Source organism: Dendrobium catenatum, unplaced genomic scaffold (assembly GCF_001605985.2).
Source record: "Dendrobium catenatum unplaced genomic scaffold, ASM160598v2 fragScaff_scaffold_1556, whole genome shotgun sequence".
Lineage (NCBI taxonomy): Eukaryota > Viridiplantae > Streptophyta > Magnoliopsida > Asparagales > Orchidaceae > Dendrobium > Dendrobium catenatum.
In genome coordinates, this window is record NW_021320018.1 from 73650 (window position 1) to 84731 (window position 11082).

Genomic DNA, 11082 nt, shown 5'->3' on the forward strand with positions numbered 1-11082 from the left:
TGCTCGTACTCGCCATGTGATGTCCAAATCTAGTAGTTTGGAACAAATCCCCTATGATATAAATCAAGCTTCACATCATCGGGCTTCAGGAATGCTAGATTTTTATGCTTCGAATACGAACATCTAAACATTTTATCAAACTGAAAGGAAGGCAGTTGAGATGCAACTTGAATGAAAGTTTCAACTCCATGTATAAATTCAACTGTCAGTCCTTTTCGACCCAACAATAATATGTTATACATCCAATATCACTCTTCTTGGATAGTCATTTGGACGTTGAAGCAAACGTCCCCCTACATAGTTATGAAAACATTTATTAGAATACATGTGCAAACGTGTTATACTTTAGGTGGATGAGTGGATTTACTCATAGTATAATTTTCAATGTGTGTTCTAGATGTATGATATTCTTAAGCTTTTTTTAATGTATGTGATTCTTAAGCTTTATTCACACATCATATCTATCTTATTATTCTTATTTTACTATATGGGGAGAAGGCCACTCAGCTGAAGGGACGTGGAGAAGGATGGTTGGCAAGGCTATAATTGTAATTTCATTATATCTTGCTAAGTAAATTTAATGCACCCGGGTTTACTCTAGAGGAAGATCCTTCTTTTCAAGGGAATGTTCATTTTCATATGGGGGAATTGTAAATATCTTCATCAGAGGTTTATGATAGGGATTTTATTTCTAATTCTCTTCATGTTGTTAACAATAAATTCAATGTATTATCTGACATAGCTGAGGAGGGGGAAATTATTTTAGAGAAGGAAGTTGTAATGCCTTCTCTAGGATTTGAACAAAGGCGATATTGAGGTTGGATCAAAAGGTTACTGAAGGAAATCAAGGTAGGGGGTTCTTCTTCGGTGAAGAAAAAAAATTCCAAGGAACCTAGAATCATGGGACCTATCAAGTTATCTCTCAAAAATAAGAAACTAGAGGATGAATTGAAAGGAATGATCAGGAATTCTTCCCCTCTTGATTGATGATGACATATATTACTTTTTTGAATTGTAGAGGAGCTAGGAAGAAGCAAGCTTCTCTATATCTTAAAGAGTTTGTTAGTGAGCATGGTGTATATTTTTGTGGGGTTATTGGAAACTAAAATAACTTCCATTGATAGAAGGGTTTAGGGTTTAGTGAGATGATTTGTATGGATTGGGATTATTTTCAAGTTCCCTCAGATGGGTTGTTTGGAGGGAATCTAATGCTCTGGAAGTCTAATGTGACTTTTTTTTCTATATTAGAGTCATTTCTCTCTCCCTCTCTCTCTCTCTCTCTCTCTCTCTCTCTCTCTCTCTCTCTTCTCTCTATCAATCTCTCTCTTGCTATCTTTCTCTAATCCAAAGTCATAGTCAACCCATTAGATCTATCATTACTAAATTTACAATTAATAAATGGAAATTTAGATCTACATAATCAATTACAAACTTAAATCATAAAATAAATTACAAACTCTTACAAACCTAAATCATGGAAATTTAAATCTAACCCAAAGACTCAATCAATCAAAAAACAAATTACAAACTCTTGCAAATGTCTAGTGAGAACAAATAATCACAGAAAACATTATAGAATACCTTTAAATCCCAATTTTTCTTTAACTTACACGAAAAATAGGGTAGCCAGTGTGAGATCGACGGTGGCAAGATAGCAGACCTTGATCATGCGATAGGCAGCTGGTGTGGGGTTGGAGGTCGGACTGAGTTCGTTGGCGATCGGAGAGCGGTCGTCGGCGGTAAGACAGTGCGCACGATCGAGCGAGACTGGTGGAGGCGACGACAGAGCTCATCCGAACAGAGAGAAGGAAAGATTAGAAATGAAATGCAGGGCTCGGGCCCTTTCATTTTAGGGCATTTACCGGTGGTCTTCCGGCGGTCGTGACAGCCAGTAATTTCATCACTTATCAATGGCGGTATACGCCGGCGGTCTAACCGGCGGTTACAAGACCGTCGTTAATACCGGCGGTCCAATGTTACGAAACCCCAAGGTACGTCGCTGGTGATAGCCGGTGGCCAAACCGCAGGACGAACCGTCGATAATACCGGCAGTCCTTTAACCGCTGGTCATAACCGCTGGTAAGCAGCATTTTTCCTGTAGTGAGGTTAACTTAACCTTCTTCCACACATATAAAAAAAAAGATAAGTAGAAAACCAAACATCCTTAACCACTCGACAAGAAACATTTTTCTAATATGAGAAAGTATTTGAATAGTGATGTTAGGTTCAATAGCTTGAAATGAAGGAAGAGTTCTTTCTTGACTCTCGGGAAGTAGTATAACCTTTCTAGTTATTAGCTCTTTACCAAGCACTATTCAAGTTTCACCAAGTAAAATGACATATAGCGGGATGGTTCTATTTCATGTCAAATCTATCATAGCTGTGAATGAAGATCATGCTAGGCGGCATCAGAAGTGTTTCTTTCTTTCAGGCAGGCTGAATCATATATACACTTCCGTATTAGGAGATGCTCTTTAGGTCTTCACTTTCATAAGAACAAATCTAATAATCTTAGGCAGAAGCCCCTCAACCTACTATCTTCTTTTTTCCTGAGAAAGTAAACCCAACCTAACCGTCTTGGTCACGACATGTTGTTTATATTGATTGAGTTGGAGGGAATTAGAGACAACCATGGAATCCATCCATAAATAAATCATCACCCATGTTATTTTTTTCACTAAAGCGCCATGACTATTTCCAAAGGCACTAGTCATCTCCGCGGAAGTCTATGAATGCCGACCAATACATAAGCCACATCTAGCTTAGGCGAGCTGCAAGCACAGCCTAGATATGGGAAACCTAGGAGAGCCTCCGACTCTAACTATCATCAATATATGATCCATACTACATGACCAAACTGCCCATTTTCCTCCTCTTCTTTCCTTGCAACCTATCTTTTTATTCAGCACATAGTAGAGTAGTTTGGTAGCTCACAAGGCTCATAACCTTGTGGTCACAGGTTCAAATCATGTCTCCGTAACATTTTGTGAAATCATCTTTTATTTTGTATTTGTATTAATTAATGACTTTTCTTGTTAGGATGAGTTCCCGAAAGACTAAAATATTGTATTTACATATATAGTACCCTGGATGTTGAACCACATTTAGAAGAGCATGCTTGCTCACTCTCCAAAGAGACTCAATTTTAGGGGAGCAAGGGCTCTGTACAAGGAAAGAAGATTATAGACTTGTTTTCTGGAGATAGAGTTCAGTATCCAAGAATCAATCCCGACTTCTCTAGGTTTCATTTTACTTTCTCTTATGCTGACTAGCATTCAAAATGTCTTTTTAAACTATCGTCAGACATTACCTGTTGTGAAAGATCAAGAAATTGATCGGTGGGTGTTCTCTGTCAACTAATACTTTCCTTATGACTCTGATTGTGGTTGACCTTAGATTAGAAATTGATAAAACTTGGAACGCAGTAATTCTTGTTTTTGCTTGAAACTAAGCAATTCGCTAGCTTTTGTTCAAATCGCAGCTAGGCTAAGTTTCGTCGGCCCAATTACGAGCCACCAGTCGAATAGCCAAATTCGACTGAGTCAGGGCTCATCTTTTCCTCTGTCGATTTAGATGGTAAGACTCTTTTTGGGATTAGGATCTTAGGTAATATGAAAGAAGATTCTCGGAGCAGGGGATACCGAAAGTTATCTTTTCCACTAAACAACGCGACACTGTTTGGGGACTTTACACAAGGCAAACAGTGGAAATCCAATGATCTCCATTTGTTGGCTCTCATGTGAGAGTTTCGGAAAAGATGTCGTTGCATGTGGAGGTGTTGGATTGGTGTCTAACACCTTCCAAATTGTATGATTTTGCATTCATGCATCTTCTCCATCACCTATGATCAAACCATTAGGCTAGATGATGTCATTGTATAAAATTTTGAATTACAATGTGTAAGGTTTCACATTATGTAGCATACATTACTTAGCAAATCACAAGTTATGCCAAAACTAACTTAAACATGCAGGAGGTTTGCATCGCTACATGTCATTTTCTCCCAATTTGCTAAATGTCTAAGTATGTGTTTCAATTAATTTATAAAGCTTATAAGTAGTGGAATTCCCTAAAAATCCCATACGGGTCATGCCATAAATCCTTAAGCTTGGAGCCAAATTTGGAGCTCTCATATCTTATTTTTTGGAATACAAAGTCCACAAATAATATCCTTGCTCGGTTCTTTCCAAACTCAAGGATTTATTGTGGACTTCCCAAATAACTTCTAAAGAGCCTAGAGAAAGCAATAGCAAATTTTTGGGCCAAATCCTAAACTTGTTTGATGTTGTTTATTGAGGCATGCAATCAATTAACAATCATCTCCCTCTCCACATGAATCCAAAACATTCATTCAAACTATAAGGAACTCACCTTCCTACGCAATTAATCTTCATACATGATGTTTGGAGCCTTCTTAAGGGTCCAATTTTAGATTGTGAATTTTAGCTCTACTTTAGGAGCTACAACTAGTCATTACCTCCCTTTTCATTTGTTGATGACACAAGATCAAAAAATGAAACTTAATCTTTCATGCTTGATACTTGGGGCATACTCGAAGCTCTAATTCTTGTGTTGTATGAGGTATGGCATACATTAAGAGATCTCTAGTAGAGCCTCCTCATGTATGATGGTTTGGAGCGTCTCAAGGCTCCAAACACCTTCTCCTCATGCATGATGGTTTAGAGCGTCTCAAAGCTCCAAACACCTCGTTGTCTTAATACTTTTAACTTAGGATCAAAATCCTATATTCATGCCATGTTATTTATTGATATAAAATCAATAAGCAATCTTTTCTCCTTTCATATATGATGACTTCGAATACTCCAAAGTTCTAGCATGTCGTTATAAAAATATCTTAGAGCTTAGGGCCAAATTCTAGGCCTCCTTTATTATCCGTTAAGACACAACATCAACGAATAAATGTCCTCCTTAGGCTTAGGATTCTAATCCTATCCTATCTCATCTGACTAACCTAACATAGTGTTGGTGGAATTTTGGAAACATGTTTTGAAAATATTGATTTTCTTTGGGAGTTAAAGTTTAATTCTAATTCTAAAATTGAATCATCATGTTAGAAAGAATATATCACCTCGAAAGATGAAAATAAAATTTCATAACGGCGTTCAGATTTAGAATTATAAAATTCATCTTGAATATCGTGATTGGATGCTAAAGAGAACTTCATATGGCCCTGAAGGATCAAAATGCAATTCTACTGAATATCCAACCACAATATTCAAGAAGTGTGATCGTTGATTTCACATCCAAAGCCTTATCAAAGAGAAGTGTATCTCCCCGTAGAGAGAAAATACTATTCGATGATAATTCTTTGATTGTTATAATAACGATCACTAGTATTTTAAGCTTTCCCAAAGAAATCCAATTGAACTTTGAAAAATCAATTTTAAAATCAGGTGTGTGTGTGGTTCTAAATCTCCTACGAGCGCAAGCCCTCGTAGTTAATTACATCGTAGACCCCGGCCTGGATTGGGGAGCCAGCTAACCACCTAATCTATTTAAAAGAAATGAGTCTGATCTTTTATGAAAGAGTGGTAGGGACATTTTGTTTAAAATTTTGGAGAGTTGGGGCCGACATCTAGAGATTCTACTAATTGGCCCCTTTGACTTATGTTGGGTGTAAAATGCTAAGGACTATGAAATTAAAATTTTGACTCTTTTAATTTGTATCTAATGCAATGCATGCTGGTCGACAACTTCCAAATCAAGTATGCTTGAAATTTTAAAAACAGGCTTATAAAATAATTTTTTTTAGAAGACTAGACTTCCCCAGGTTCGGCACCTCGTCCTCATAGGTCAGACTATCCGGACTCTACCCGCAGGCGGGGAAGGGTCTAAAGCAAGGAAAGAGTAATGCAGAAATATGCATGCGACCCCGGGGTCGATCCCCGGCTAATTCCCTAGATTCATTATTTTTCTATGTTGTTTAGACTCACTAAAATTTTAGACTTTTAAAGTTATGAGTATAAAATTTTCACACCCTCACGAGTCTCACGTATCCAGGCTAAAACAAAAGCGGCACACAATCGCCAAAAAACTAAGAAAAGCAAGCAGTCCTAAAGGCAATCAATTCAACACATCAAATATAAATTAATTAATCAATAAATGTCCATAGGCAAAGTTGCCTTGCTTATTACAAACTAGAATATTGCAGAAAGTAAAGTGGCCGGGCACCACTGACAATAATCCGGATTCTAAACCTAGTAATGACGCAAGTGGTTTTGAATGGGATACTTTCTATCTTCAAGTCTTCAAACTTGTTCTCCTTCAGGCTCCTTGGATTCTTCGTAGAAAACTACCCAAATGGATAAGAGGGCACTTTCTTTGAGGGGAAGGCCACTCTTTCCTCTTTGGATAGGAAAGAAATGATCCAAATTTGGATCTTCAAATAGAAAAAGGGCTACTCCCCAAAGGGGTATCCTTTTCTCTTTGGAGTCCAAGCTTTAGATCTATGTATCCCAATTCAAAATTTAACTTTCACAACACTTAACACTTATACAAATTACATTTATTTGAAAATAAAATCTAGACTCACCTGCAGGGTTATCCTAAGGAGTTAATAAATGAAAAGCAATTATTCCCAAGCAGTTATATATGAGCAGAAAAGTAAGTAAAACACACTGGCCACGCTCTTTTTATTTGGGGGCTTTAGCAGCTGAAACACCAGTGCAAACAGTTATAACAATTGATAATAATTTTTTTATTGATTTAGCCCCCTTTTATTGTCCTGCATGAGCGTGGCCACATGCACAAGACTATGTGAACATCTAGATCGTACCTAACCTAAGGGTAATCTACTCGCCAAACACATCAATCCATCCACAGAGTGCAAAAAAAGTAAGCAGACACAACAATGCAATTTCATTCACAACATGCAGTGAAAAAACACGAAAAATCCGGCACACAGCAGTAAAGTAAACACCGGCCTAACCTAGATCTAGAGTTGGTTGACCTAGCACATCATCTAAAGTGTGTGTGAAAGGTCGTGTGGCTGGGGTAAATCCTAAAGTGGGTGATAGTTAGAGTTATCTAGAAAAGTTCTGAATTTGTTAAGGCCTAAAAGGGGATTTAGATTAAAATTTAAGCATTAATAGATTAAGAATTTTAATTGAACATATTTTAAAAAATTAATTGATTACTACCTTTGTTTCACACCGAGACCGTGAAGTTTATTTCACCTTCCTTGGGGCTAAGCTAATAGCCTCGTAGGCCTGGGTTATCCAGTAGCAATCGGGGTTGATTAAGTTATTTAAATTGGTTGGAATTAAAGGAGTGGATTGATATTAAAGGGAGTTGGTTGCTGATTTTAATGGGTTGGTTGAGGATTTTATTACCCAATTAAGAAAATTCTAGAATTTTGAAGAGTTAATAAGTTTTGGAGGTTATCCAGATATGTTAACTAAGGGGTCAAAATTTGATTTTTAGAATTAGAGGGAAATTTGAAGTTTTCAGATTTTTAACAAGTACTAGACCTTATTATGAGTTGTTAGACAGATAGTACATTCAATTTGGAGTTTTCTATCAAAAGTTATGATTTTCGGAAGTTTTGACCCGGTTTTAACCTAGAGTTGACCAAAATGTTGACTTTTTTACTTTGACCAGATTTTGGGGGTTTGAATTTTTGGAAAATACTATATTTTAATTAGAGTCATTAGCCACTAAGTTTGATTAATTTGGAATTTTCTATAATTAGTTATGAATTTTGGAAGTTTGGGTATTTATTGGAATTATTAAATTATTTCAATTGAGGGCCCTTTTAATGATTTGAACCCAAATGAGTCTTAAACTTCTTGAAATCAACTCCAAAGATCAGAAATGATCTAAGGAGAGATCAGAAAGTGTTTAAAGATTTTTTGGGATTTTTAATAATTTTTAATTAATTAAAATTGATTAAACATTGATTTTGATTAAAATTAAATTAAAGTGGATTTTAATGTCAAATTAAAGGAATTTCAATTTTCAATGATTAAGAGTTAAAATATGGTTGATTAGAGGTATTATGGATATCTTGTGGAATTAATATAAATTTATGAGGATTTATTGATTTTTTTAAGTCCTTAAAGGGGCTGAAATTTGACATGCTCAATTTTCTAACCTAATGACCTCCGAATTGAGTAAAATTTAATGCTAAGGTATCTGATGTCTTTAAGTTTACTATGTTCAAGTTTCACATATATTGGGTGTGTGTACAATCCTCTATTAATTTTCTAAGTTTTCTAAACATTTCTTTAAGTATTTTTCCTAGGTGTCTCTACTATTTAAATAGGCATGAAACTTGGTGTGTCTAACCCTGACATACATTTAATCATACCACAGAAATATCACAGCAAAATACTAAAACTCTAAGGAGTTATGAATTTTCAAAGTTTAGGGTCCAAAATAGACCATTTACCTTAAAAATTCATATCACATAAATCTATTAAGCATATGAACCTAGAAAAATTATTAAACATGCCTAAGATACTCAATAATCATCCACCAAAATTTGGGCTTCATTTGATCACTGGATTGTTAGAAAATAGCAATAAATGAAATTAACATAAACTCACATATCTCACAATACAGAAATCAAATCAATATAATTTTAATTTTAATAAATACTACATTAGAATATCTTTCCAACGAGCCCAAGAACTCCCCATTTAGTAGAGAACTCGATTTTCTGTGAATTTTTGAAGATTTAGAGCATTTAAAGCAATTTTTATGCAGATTTGGGTCAAATCAGCTGACGGTGACGTGGCGTCGTGGTGTGACGCCACGTCACTCTCCCAGACCGTGGGATGACCCACGTTCAAACCTGGAGGAAGCCGGGCGGTATACCCAGATCTGAGCCGTCTGATCTTCGATCGGATGGTCCAGATCTGCTCTAGTTCATTTTGAATAGAAAACTTTAAACGCTCATATCTTTCAAAATACTCAACGAAATTGCACGAAATTTGAACTGTTGCTAGAGGGCAATATGATCTTACAATGCCTGGAGTTTGGAGGCTCCATTCATTGTAAAATAGCTACAGTTTCAAATTGAAATATAAACTTAAAATGAGTATAACTTACAAAATTGCACGAAATTTGAATTGTAGCTAGAGGGAAATATGATCTTACAATGCCTGGAGTTTGGAGGCTCCATTCATTGTAAAATCACTACAGTTTCAAATTGAAATTTAAACTTTAAATGAGCATAACTTACGATCCAACCGTCGGATGTTTGAGATTTTTAGCTTGTTGGAAAGCTTCAGTAATCTTCTACAACTTTGATGAAGAATCCAAAAGCCGGATCTTGCGGGATCGAAAGTTATATTGGAAAGTCCTCTTTCTCTCTCTAGAATTCTCTCTCCTCACTAAAATAGTGATTTGAGGCTTGAAAATGGTTAGGAAAAGCTTGTGAAGGACTTAAAATGTGCTGGAGTGTGTAGGAGGAGCTCTTAGAAGGTTGGGGGCTGCTGGAGTTTGGAGATTTTGATGATATCAAAGGGAATGATGAAGAAGCCCCCTTTAGGTCAAGTTTTACCCATTTTGCCTTTGGCTTTTGGATTGGATGGTTGAGATTTGATTTGAAGTGGTTTTGGATGAGTGCCAAGTGTCCCCTATGTTGCCCAAAGCTATGGAATAGGGTTGGTGGTTGAGAGTGACATCTCTTGGTCCATGGGAAGAGGGACCACACCTTTTCCCCCATTTGGATGAACTAATGCTTGTCTTGGTTAATAGAGCTTGTTTAATGATCAATTAGGGAGGGAAAAAGCATATTCCCATCAGCCAAAAGGAGATTTTGGCTTGGATAAAGGGTTTGCTTTATGGGATGATGAGGTGGCCAAGCTATGGTCTCATTTCAAGGGTTGTTTTTGACCAATTACTTGTTGACTAGTCAATGGTGACTAAGATGTGCATGAGGGAGGTCAAGAGTTCTACAAGACATCATGCCAAGGAATTTGAAGTCAAGAGTGTATAATTAACCAATCTTGATGAGTTGAATTGATTCAAAATCACTAGAATGGTTAAAATTAACAAGTGTTGGGTTAAAGGGTTGATTGGGTCAATCATAGTTGACTTGGTCAACCAAGTCAAACCAAAGAGTAAGTTTGGGTTCAATGTGTTCCTAAAGTCATTTAGGATTCATTGGAATGACATTTGAAGGAGATTTCAAAGGTTGATAATTCAAATCAAGTTGAATTTAGGCCAAAAGTCCAAAAATCCCCATTTAAGGGCATTTTGGTCATTTTGGTCTCAAGTCAATTCTGGGTCAAATTGAATCTAAAAAGATGTAAATCATTGCTTAATAAGTTAATATCAAGGTATTAAGAGGGATCAAAAGATTTGGAGGGGGATCCAAAGTCAAATTCCACTAGGTGAAAGGCCTAGTGGCATGGATTGTAAATATTCAAAGGTTTTGCAACATTTGGAGTTGGATTAAGTTTAAAGAGTTAGAATCCTTCAAATGAGCTCAAATTTGGAGGGTTGCCTCTAGAGTCATGTCACATCAATATGAAATTGATAGACCCTGAATCAGATGTCAAAAGACTGGGTTTCAAGGTGATGGAAAAATCACCTAGAAAAGGCTTTAGGACCTAAGTCTTTAGCCTATGAGTTCTGGGTTTGGATTGAGTTAAGATTTGGATTGAGCCTAAGGGCTAGGAACTAGGAAGATCCTAGGATCTAGAACTTAAGGAGGACTTAAGAGTGACCTCATAAAAAAATGAGGTCAACACATAGGTAGATAATCTTACTTCATTGAGTACAAAACTCAATGATTGTCTCTTGATTTGTAATTCCAAAATTACAAATTATCTCTCTTATACATGATGTTCGGAGCATCCTCAAGGTTCTAAATATGTTATTGCATGAATCCTTAGGGCTTAGGACCAAACTCTAAGCCCTCATTTTATTTGTTAGGCTTACAAACCAACAAATAATTTTCATTGTTGCATGTAAAGCTCATGTTAGTGAGCGGATAGTTCTGGGCCTCATCAGGAGAGATCAGTTAGTGAGCAGATAGTTCTGGTTGACTACTCAATAATACCACTTGAGGTCTATGACAGACCAAAGGTTGATCACCTTGATCGCCAAGTG